This window comes from Triticum aestivum, chromosome 7B (assembly GCF_018294505.1).
Source record: "Triticum aestivum cultivar Chinese Spring chromosome 7B, IWGSC CS RefSeq v2.1, whole genome shotgun sequence".
In the NCBI taxonomy this organism is placed as follows: Eukaryota; Viridiplantae; Streptophyta; class Magnoliopsida; order Poales; family Poaceae; genus Triticum; species Triticum aestivum.
The window spans coordinates 337,324,349-337,336,434 of record NC_057813.1 but is presented as its reverse complement, the minus strand read 5'-3'; positions in this window follow the sequence as shown (position 1 = coordinate 337,336,434).

The following is a 12,086-nucleotide window of genomic DNA, read 5'->3' as shown; positions in this document are numbered from 1 at the left end:
ACTTAATGAAACACAAGTCTGAAACATTTGAAAAGTTCAAAGAATTTCAGAGTGAAGTGGAGAATCATCATAACAAGAAAATAAAGTTTCTATGATCTAATCACGGAGGAAAATATTTGAGTTATGAGTTTGGCCTTCATTTAAAACAATGTGGAATAGTTTCATAGCTCACGCCACATGGAATACCACAGCGTAATGGTGTGTCCGAATGTCGTAACCATACTTTATTGGATATGGTGCGATCTATGTTGTCTCTTATCGATTTACCACTATAGTTTTGGGGTTATGCATTAGAGACAGCTGCATTCACGTTAAACAGGGCACCGTCAAAATCCATTGAGACAACACCATATGGACTGTGGTTTGGCTATAAACCTAAGCTGTCGTTTCTTAAAGTTTGGGGCTACGATGCTTATGTAAAATAGCTTCAACCTGATAAGCTCGAGCCCAAATTGGAGAAATGTGTCTTCATAGGATACCCAAAGGAAACTGTTGGGTACACCTTCTATCACATATCCTAAGGCAAGATATTTGTTGCTAAGAATGGATCATTTCTAGAGAAGGAGTTTCTCTTGAAAGAAGTGAGTGGGAGGAAAGTAGAACTTGATGAGGTAATTGTACCTTCTCCCGAATTGGAAAGTAGTTTTATAGTGATTCATACACCAATTAGTGAGGAAGCTAATGATGATGATCATGAAACTTCAGATCAAGTTACCACCGAACCTCGTAGGTCAACCAGAGTACGGTCCGCACCAGAGTGGTACGTTAATCCTATTCTGGAAGTCATGTTACTAGACCATGATGAACCTACGAACTATGAGGAAGTGATGATGAGCCTAGATTCTGTGAAATGGCTTGAGGCCATGAAATCTGAGATAGGATCCATATATGAGAACAAAGTGTGGACTTTGGTGGACTTGCCCGATGATTGGCAAGCCATAGAAAATAAATGGATCTTCAAGAGGAAGATGGACGTTGATATTAGTGTTACTATCTACAAAGCTCGACTTGTCACAAAAAGTTTTTTGACAAGTTCAAGGTGTTGACTACAATGAGATTTTCTCAACTATAGCGATGCTTAAATCCGTCCGAATCATCTTAGCAGTTGCCATATTTTATGAAATCTTGCACATGGATGTAAAAACTGCATTCCTTAAATGGATATTTCTTGAAGAAGAGTTGTATATGATGCAACCAGAAGGTTTTGTTGATCCTAAAGGTACTAACAAGGTGTGAAAGCTCCAGCGATCCATCTATGGACTAGTGCAAGCATATCAGAGTTGGAATATACGCTTTGATGAGTTGATCAAGGCATATAGTTTTATACAGACTTGCGGTGAAGCCTGTATTTACAAGAAAGTGAGTGGGAGCACTACAACCTCTCTGATAAGTATATGTGAATGACATATTGTTGATCGGAAATGATGTAGAATTTTCTGGAAAGCATAAAGGAGAGTTTGAAAGGAGATTTTCAAAGAAAGACCTCGGTGAAGCTGTTTACATACTAGGCATCAAGATCTATAGAGATAGATCAAGAGGCTTGATAAGATTTTTCAATGAGTACATACCTTGACAAGATTTTGAAAGAGTTCAAAATGGATCAGTCAAAGAAGGAGTTCTTGCCTGTATTACAAGGTGTAAAGTTGAGTAAAACTCAAAGCCCGACCACGACAGAATATAGAAAGAGAATGAAAGTCATTCCCTATGCCTCAGTCATAGGTTCTATAAAGTATGCCATGCTATGTACCAGACCAGTTGTGTGCCTTACTATGAGTTTGGCAAGGGGGTACGATAATGCTCCAGGAGTGGACACTGTATAATAGTCAAAGTTATCCTTAGTTACCTAAGAAGACTAAGGAAGTATTTCTCGGTTATGGAGGCGATAAAGAGTTCGTCGTAAAGAGTTACGTAGATGTAAGCTTTACACCAGTCCAGATGACTCTGAGTCTCAATCCGGATACATATTGAAAGTGGGAGCAATTAGCTAGAGTAGCTCCATGCAGAGCATTGCAGACACAGAAAATTTGCAAAATACATACGGCTCTGAATTTAGTAGACCCGTTGACTAAACTTCTCTCACAAGCAAAACATGATCACAGCATAATACTCTTTGGTTATTAATCACATAGCGATGGGAAAAAGATTATTGAATCTAGTAAACCCTTTGGGTGTTGGTCACATGGCGATGTGAACTATGGGTGTTAATCACATACGTATGTGAACTATTGGTGTTAAATCACATGGTGATGTGAACTAGATTATTGACTCTAGTGCAAGTGGGAGACTGAAGGAAATATGCCCTAGAGGCAATAATAAAGTTGTTATTTATATTTCCTTATATCGTGATAAATGTTTATTATTCATGCTAGAATTGTATTAACCGGAAACTTAGTACATGTGTGAATACATAGACAATACATAGTGTCCCTAGTATGCCTCTACTATACTAGCTCGTTAATCAAAGATTGTTATGTTTCCTAACCATAGACATGTGTTGTCATTTGATGAACAAGATCACATCATTAGGAGAATGATGTGATGGACAAGACCCATCCGTTAGCTTAGCATTCTGATTGTTACAATTTCATTGCTACTGCTTTCTTCATGACTTATACATTTTCCTCAAACTATGAGATTATGCAACTCCCGAATACCGGAAGAACACCTTGTGTGCTATCAAACGTCACGACGTAATTGGGCGATTATAAAGATGCTCTACAGGTGTCTCCGAAGGTGTTTGTTGGGTTGGCATAGATCGAGATTAGGATTTGTCACTCCATGTTTCGGAGAGGTATCTCTGGGCCCTCTCGATAATGATCATCACTATAAAGCCTTGCAAGAAATGTGATTAATGTGTTAGTTACGGGATGAAGCATTATGGAACGAGTAGAAAGATTTGCCGCTGATGAGATTGAACTAGGTATGATGATACCAACGATCGAATCTCGGTCAAGTAACATATCGATGACAAAGGGAACAACATATGTTGTTGTGCGGTTTGACCAAAAAGATCTTCGTAGAATATGTAGGAGCTAATATGAGCATCCAGGTTCTGCTATTGTTTATTGATCAGAGATGTGTCTCGATCATGCTACATAGTTCTTGAACCCATAGGGTCCGCATGCTTAACGTTCGATGACGATTTGTATTATGAGTTATGTGTTTTTGATGACCGAAGCTTGTTCGAAGTCTCGAATGAGGTCACGGACGTGACGAGGAGTCTCGAAATGGTTGAGACATAAAGATTGATATATTTATGTTCGGACACCGGAAAGGTTTCGAAAAGGTTCGGGCATTTTTCGGAGTACCGGGAGGTTACCGGAACCCCCGGGGAGAAGTAGTGGGCCTTAATGGGCTTTAGTGGAAAGGAGAGAAGGGCCGCAGGGTGGCCGCGCGCTCCCCTCCACGGAAGGTACGAATTGGACTAGGAGGGGGTGGCACCCTCTGAGGGAGTCCTGGATTAGAGGGTCCTCGGACAGCCGGACTATATGCTTATGCCGGACTGTTGGACTATGAAGATACAAGACTGAAGACTTCGTCTCGTGTCCGGGTGGGACTCTCCTTTGCGTGGAAGGCACACTTGGCAATTCGGAGATGTAGATTTCCTTCTCTGTAACCGACTCTGTGTAACCCTAGCCCCCTCCGGTGTCTATATAAACCAGAGGGTTTAGTCCGTGGGACAAGAACAATCATAATCATAGGATAGCTTCTAGGGTTTAGCCTCTACGATCTCGTGGTAGATAAACTCTTGTAGTACTCAAATCATCAAGATCAATCAAGTAGGAAGTAGGGTATTACCTCCATAGAGAGGGCCCGAACCTGGGTAAACATCGTGACCCCCGCCTCCTGTTACCATTAGCCTTAGACGCACAGTTCGGTACCCCCTACCAGAGATCCGCCGGTTTTGAGACCAACATTGGTGCTTTCATTGAGAGTTCCACTGTGACATCGAAAAAAGGTTTGATGGCTCTCCTTGTTATCAAGGACAACATCACCTCTGGGGGAGCCCTGGCTTTAGGCCAAACCCTTCGACTAGGCGGCTTCGTCATGACCGCCCGCTCGGCCGCCGTGCCGACGATGACTTCTTGGGTCATCAAAAACAGCCTCCACGTCAGCTCGGAATACACCGAGCAGATGGATCCAATGGAACTCTCATCCTTGAACGAGCTCTTGGATCGCATCGCCCCCTTGGGAGTCGCTATGGACTCTGATCGGATTGGGCTTAAACCCGATCAAAGAGAGCCGGTCACCCATCAGATAGCGGTGGTGGAGGAGCAACGCAACAATTCTTCCTCTATTTTGAGGATGAACTATGTTCGGATTCCCGAGCTCTCTGAGCCGGATACCCCTTTGCGGGAGGACATGACCCAAACTCCGAACTTAGAATCGGACAGCGGGCCAGAAAAATTGGGCAACATCCCGGAACCCAAACTGTCAAGTTCGGAAGTTCCCCTGCCCCTGGGTCTCAGAATGGGTCAGGGTTCGGACTTAAATCCACCCACCCACCCAGATACAAGCGATCTTTCCCACATTAGACAACAATCCCAAGAGACAATACATCACTTTTGGGCCAGATTCCTCCTCGTAATGAGCAAGGTCAAGGATTGTCGCGAGGAAGATGCAATCTCATTCTTTTGCAAAAATTGCACGAACAAGGGAATCCTCAACGCCATAAGTCGCCGTGACATATCACACTTCGCTGACTTGGCGGCCATGGTAGAAAAGTACTGTGCGATGGAAAGCTCCTTGGAAACCCATGCAAAATTCTGGGATCCTCCGGCTCTCACTAAACCACTCGTCCGAACTAAAAGGGTGCACTCTTGCAAGTCACCCGATCCAATTACAAAGAAACCAAAGCCCACTACAGGGCATGGAAGCGTATTGGAGGGATGGCTCAATGGGCCATGCAAAATTCACATCACATCGGATACCATACCAACACACAGCCTTAGAGCATGTTGGATACTTCGGCAGGTGGCCAAGAGCGGCGAGGATCTCCTCATTAACAATACCACAGAGGATCATCCCGTAGAAAACAACAATACATTATTGAAAGTCTTCGAGACTTTCGCCTTAAATAACAGGCGCAAGAGAGCACTCCGCGGCCTCGCCGAAGTCTGCCACGTTGCAGCAATAAATCCATGGAATGACACGGCCATAACCTGCAATGCCAGTGACGAACCTCAATTCCGAGCAGTCCGAGCACCAGCCACTCTGGTCCTTAGTCCAATTGTGGATGGCTTCCGGCTTACTAGTTTAGTTAACCCTTTGGCCATCCCTTAGCATCTCAAGAATGTGCTCTTCTCAAGTGAATCCAAATAGGTGTTGGTTTGTCGACTAAGCAGTCGCCTTAGGAGCACGTCGTCAGTATCACACTTGTTATTCGCAAAATCTACCTTCCAAATGATTTCTAGAGGATCGAGAAAGAAAAGTAGCTGAGAAATCTACTTCAAAGAGAGGGAAAGAGTGCTAGTCCGAAAGAACAAGCAAGTGATGAGTGCACGGGAGCGAAATCCGGAGAAAAGAACTTTGTTTTGCATTAACCCAAAAGAATCTCCTTATAATTGAGTGTGCAGTAAAGGGGGTTGTTACACCATAAAAGGAAGGAGATCCATCTTGATTCCTGTGTTTTTGCTGACCTGACCTCTTTTCAGCGAGTGGGTATGTGAAACATGCATGCACTTTTTCCTAAATCTGACTGTATCAATAAGTTCAGTCCCATAAATAAATATAGTTTCCGACCTTTGGGAGGAATTCCCCTTAATAGTTAATAGCTAGTTGGCTAGTTGGAATGGCAGTACGTAACATTCAGTGATGAATAGTTTTTATTCGGCTGTTTCAGCATAGGTTGCATTTTAAAACAAAAGAAAAGAGCAAGTTCCCACAGGCGAAGAGCTGCTTCCGAGAAATCTTTTACCCCCTTTACGCCCTTCGGGGCTGCAATTCCTCAATTCTCAGTCTCAGCCTTTTGCAGATGTGAGTATCCATATGGCTTCAGATGTTTGGGCTCAGTACCTTCAGGGGTCTAAAGTGCTCATGGATGGTGGCACTGGATTAAACCTCATCTATGAGGAAACTCTCAACAAAATGGAAATAAACAAGAGCGGCATCGAGCAAAATAGCACGACTTTCAGAGCAATTATCCCTAGTCGGGAGGCACGATGTGCGGGAAAAATCACACTCGATGTGGTATTTGGCACGCCGAAGAATTACAGGTCCGAAGAGATAACATTCCAAGTGGCCCCGTTCAGTAGCGGATGCCACGCCCTTTTAGGGAGAGACGCATTCGCGAGCTTCCAAGCTCAAGATGCCTGGGCCCAACGAAATCATTACTCTAGCCAGTGATCCGGACGTAGCACTCCGCGCCGAAAATAAAACTGCCGCCCTGGCCCTTGAGGCATTATCCGAAGCCCTCGCGACCGAAGAATTAACTGCGCTATGCTCCACAGCAAACGAAGACGACGTGATACTCGACAAACGATCCAAGTCCACCTCTTTCAAACCAGTGGATGAAATAGTCAAATTCCAAGTCCACCCAATGGACTCTATAAAAACAGCATCCATCGGGGCACAACCGAACCCCACAATCGACGCTGCATTGCGGGCGTTCTTACGCGAGAATTCGGACATCTTCACCTGGCACCCCTCAGATATGCCAGGGATCCCATGCAGGCTGGCTGAGCATAGCCTCAACATATTGAAGGGATACAAGCCGGTCAAGCAAACACTACGGCGCTTTTCAGAGCCCAAACGACAAGCCATGGGAGAGGAGCTAGCCAAGTTACTCGAAGCCGGATTCATCAGAGAAATAAAACACCCTGATTGGCTAGCAAACCTGGTGATGGTACCAAAGAAGGATAAATCCCGGCGCCTCTATGTCGATATCAAGGACCTCAATAAGGCTTGCCCCAAGGATCCCTTCCCTCTCCCCCACATCGATCAAATCATCGACGCTACCGCAGGGCACGACTCATTGTGCTTCCTCGACGCATACTCCGGATACCATCAAATCAAGATGGCGGAATCCGATCAAGCCGCAATGGCATTCGTCACTCCAAACGGCCCTTTCCGTTTCAACACCATGCCTTTTGGGCTCAAAAACGCCGGTGCAACCTACCAACGCATGATTCAGACATGCCTGAAAAAACAAATCGGCAAAATAGTTGAGGCATACGTGGACGACGTGGTCATCAAGACCAGACACGTCGAATATTTAATAGACGACCTGAGGCTCATGTTCGACAACCTCCAAACATATGACATCAAGCTCAATCCGGAAAAATGCATTTTCGGCGTTCCCGCCGGAAAGCTCCTGGGCTTCATTGTTTCCAATAGAGGAATTGAGGCAAACCCGGCTAAAATCGAGTTTGTCATAGTTGGCTACCCCAACAGACCTCAAGCAAATCCAGAAATTAACTGGATGCGTGGCTGCTTTAAGCCGCTTTATCTCCCGATTGGGGGAAAATGCACTATCTCTTTATCGCCTTCTTCGACGCACCAACACTTTGAGTGGACGGATGCGGCTACGGCCGGACTGGAAGAAATAAAGGCTCTCTTGGCCAGCAACCCAATCCTGGCCGCACCGAACATTGGCGAACCTATGCTGTTATATATAGCTGCAACACATCAACTTGTAAGCGTAGTGCTCATCGTCGTACGAGAGGAGGACGGACATAAGTTCCCACTTCAAAAGCCGGTGTACTACGTATCCACTGTCCTCACACCATGCAAGTCACGGTACCCACATTATCAAAAGATAGCCATGGGACGGATTGCTAAGTGGGCCATCAAGCTCCTCCCGTTCGACATCATATATAAACCACGACGGTCCATTAAGTCGCAAGTACTGGCTAACTTCGTCGCCTAATGGACAGAAGCCAAAGTCCCTAAAGAGTACGGCCCATACTCCAATTGGATCATGCATTTTGACGGCTCTAAGATGTTGGCTGGTCTGGGAGCGGGCGTTGTCCTGACATCCCCCACCGGAGATACAGTCCAATATGTACTCCAAATACTATACACAGACTCCAACAATGCAGCCGAATACGAGGCTCTGTTGCACGGTCTTCAGATGGCAGTCTCCATGGGCATTCAATGCCTAGAAGTGCGTGGGGATTCGAACCTCGCAATATCACAAATAAATGGAGACTTCGATGCCAAGGACCTGAAAATGGCGGCTTACCGCAATGCCGTCCTCAAGATGTCAGCTCGGTTTGAGGGGCTCGAATTTCATCATGTGGTCCGAGAAAACAATCAAGCGGCGGATATCCTTGCTCGCATAGGCGCTACGCGTGACCCCGTCCCACCTAACATCTTCTTGGAAAGGCTGTTCAAGCCATCCGTGGTGTGGCAAGGGGAGACCGGCAATACTAGTCCGAATCCGACCACAACCCCAAATACCGAACACTCTGACATAATCGGAGGCTCTGCCACACAAATAACACCTTCGACCCACGTAAGCATGGCTATCATCGCCCCCTGGACTGAACCCTGCTTAGCCTACCTAAATAGGCAAGAACTCCACGAGGACCAAAATGAGGCACGTTGCATTGTGTGGCGCTCTAAAGCCTACAAGGTCCATGAGGGAGAGCTTTATAAGAAAAGCGCTACCGGGGTACTCCAAAGATGTATATCCGAAGAGGAGGGGCGGCAGCTCTTGGCCGAAATTCATGCTGGACTCGGTGGCCACCACGCCGCAGCTCGAGCCCTCGTAAGCAAGGCCTTCCGTACATGATTCTACTAGCTGACAGCCCGAGCAGACGCAAACGACCTCGTCCAACATTGCGTCGGTTGCCAGCTCTTCGCCAACCAAAGCCATATGCCACCTACCGCACTCCAAACAATCCCCATAACTTGGCCCTTTGCGGTCTGGGGGCTCAATATGGTCGGACCCCTTAAAGGAGGAAGCCATAAGAAAAAATACCTGTTGGTCATGGTCGATAAATTCACCAAATGGATAGATGCCAAACCAGTTAAAACGTCCGAATCAAGACCAGTGATAGACTTCATATCAGGGGTTGTACACCGTTACGGTGTCCCCCGGAACATCATCACCGACAATGGCTCCAACTTCACAGCCGACGAGGTGAAAACTTGGTGCGACAACATGGGCATTAAGCTCGATTACGCCTCCGTCTATCACCCACAAACAAACAGTCAAGTCGAACGAGCAAATGGTCTTATTATGAGCGGCATCAAACCCAGACTAGTGTGACCCCTGAAGGAATCAGACACACACTGGGTCGAGGAGCTCGACTCCGTACTATGGGGACTGCGGACCACGCCAAATCGCATTGCCGGAGACACACCATTCTTCATGTTGTACGGCGCAGAGGCGGTATTGCCCTGCCATATCATTCATGACTCACCTCGAGTGCACATGTATGAAGAGAGAGAAGCTGAGCTTGATCGGCAGGACAGTTTAGATGCCCTGGAGGAGGAGCGCGACATCGCGAAAGCCTGTTCCGCATTCTATCAGCAACAGGCTCAAAGGTATCAAAGCAGAGAAGTACGGGCCGAAACTTATAACGTTGGCGAACTCGTTCTACGCCTACCAGAGAAGAAAAAGGACAAGCTCAAGCCCAAGTGGGAGGGTCCCTTCATCATTGAAAAAGTTCTCACCGGAGGAGCATACTGCCTACGTGATGCATCAGATAATCGACTCGAGCCAAACCCATGGAACGAGGCCAGACTCCGAAGATTCTACGCCTAGCGCCGAACTCTGTGTTTGTCTCCTTCCCTCCGCCCTTTTCTTTAAGTTATATCCTCTTTCTTTCTTTCTTTCTTTCTATCTCTTTTTTATGGCCCTAAAAAACTTTAAGTGTGACTCGACTACACACTCTTGACGCGCTATGCACGCTCACTATACCTGGGGGCTTCTTATACAGAAGCTTAATATAATTACCTTCAGGGCATCATGCCCACTTCATATGTGTTTCTTTTTCATATGTACCTTTTCTTCACCATTATATGCATCGATATGACTTAAGTTTTGGCCAAGCTGGGTTGCCTGGCTCCTGTGTTTATGCCCTACGTTCCCGTTAGTTCGTCTAGGGCATAAGGGGAGCACCTCTGCGATTGTTACTGCCGGGTACGCCGGACGTGTACCTCAGACTGGGTGAAGCCGAAATCTAGCATTCTTAAGGGAATATTCGATCGGTGAACTAAAGATGTTTCTTACCTCTTACAATACAAACCCCTAGATGTTTCATATACTGTGTCTCTGTTTGCAGTTCGGACATGCACATTAATGCATGCGTGCCCAGGGAAAGGAACCCTTAACGGAACTATTCTCCCTGGAAAATGTTTCTTACTATCCATGTAATATAACATAGCTAGTTGGGTACTTGTCTGTTCAAGCACTAATGACCGCTATGCCTGGTTTCCACGCGTACCCCTATTTACATATCTGAGCGGGTATTTGAAAACACTCCGGACTGTCGGGTCCGGAGGCCGAAGCGAAAAGGTCCGCCATGACAAATGATTTACAATCCGGCTAGGGACAAAATATGTCAATTGAAGTACACGGTCACTTAGACCCACACACTTCATCTTCTATGCCATCCAATAGGCTGTCTAGCCTACAATCCTGTTGGGAATACTATGTGGCTAATCCTACCTGGTCATATACCAGACTAACGGGAATCTCTTTCCCATTTGACCCTACAGGTCTGACCAGGGCCATGTGATTCGGATCAACCTTGGTGTACCGTGTTTTTACCATGGCCCAGGCTTCCCTTGCACCTTGTCGGCAGGTCGATATCTTCCATAATTGGAAGCGCCGCCGCGCTCCCTTGAGCAGCTGTACAAGCTCCCCGATGCTTCCTGGCAGGGAGTCGGATGGCCACAAGGCCTTGGCAATACCCTGCATCACCTGCCAAACTTGTTCGTGCAGTTGCGAAAGCTCTTGCAGAAGATTGCCTGACGATCCTGGCATCTCCTCTTCAGGACGACCAGTCAATATACCTGCAGACAGAACTCTGTTAGGCATGTTTCTTCGCCGAACTATATAAAGGTTCGTTTGAGCACATACTAAAAATGCCGCGTTAAAGCCTCATGTTCTCCTTCACGGAGTCTGCAAGATGGGCCCGAACATCTTTTAATTCAACGCCCAGCCGGGTATTGACATCCTGGAGATCGTTTTTCTCTTGCCGGACCCGTGTAAGTATGCGCTCGCCAGCCTCTAGTTGTCGTTGAGCTCGTTGTTCATCCTCCTGTAGGATCTCTGGATTCACTCCGGGATTGCCTGCGGAATCTATTGTTAGATCTGCAAACATGTTGAATAACAACTGGTACCGTAATTACGAGACAAATATTACCAGATGAGGCCTTCTTGGATTCCTCCATTCCGGCAACTGTGGCCCTTAGCTGGGATTTACACGCCTCCAGCTCTTGAGACAAATGGGTATTCTTCTCGGTAAGAACCTATTCATACAATGATCCTTAAATCAGTTGTGCCAACTGTTTCAAGTCTCAAGGGCTACTGATATGCATAATTATCAGATTTTGCTTACCCGTATATCTTTTAAATACTGGTCTGTGGCTCTAGCAAGCTCATTTTGAGCAGCTCGGATGTACGCGTCTCCTGAGTTGAAGGCATGGAACACCTCTTTAGAGAAGTTAGGGTCGCGGAGTGCGGCCCGCCGACGTCGATGATTCATAGCGCTCTCCACTTCGGAATTTGTAGCGCATATTCTATCTGCATCCTCTGTAGGAGGACCGTTTGACGTGGTCCCCATGTTAGCCTCCACCCTTGAGGCCGGTTATGGAGTCCGGCTGGTAGAGGCGTGGCCGACAGGATCTCCAAACACAGTTCGGCGAGTACTCTTTTTGCCAGGGCATAATGGACATTGTTATATTTTAAAGATGGTAATCACGGAGCAGGTTCTAAATCACACCTCTTCGATTGCGTCTCGGTCCTGACCGCCTTCCTTTTAAGCCTACCCGGCTTGGGCGCCCCTTGTTGGTGAGTCGCCGCGGGTTCAGCACGGCGCCCTGATGGCCTTCCCTATAAAGTGCAATACATGTGCAGTGGGTAAGGCGTAAAGAAGGGATCCTTCTTGGAAGTTAGGACTCTGGTTTTACTT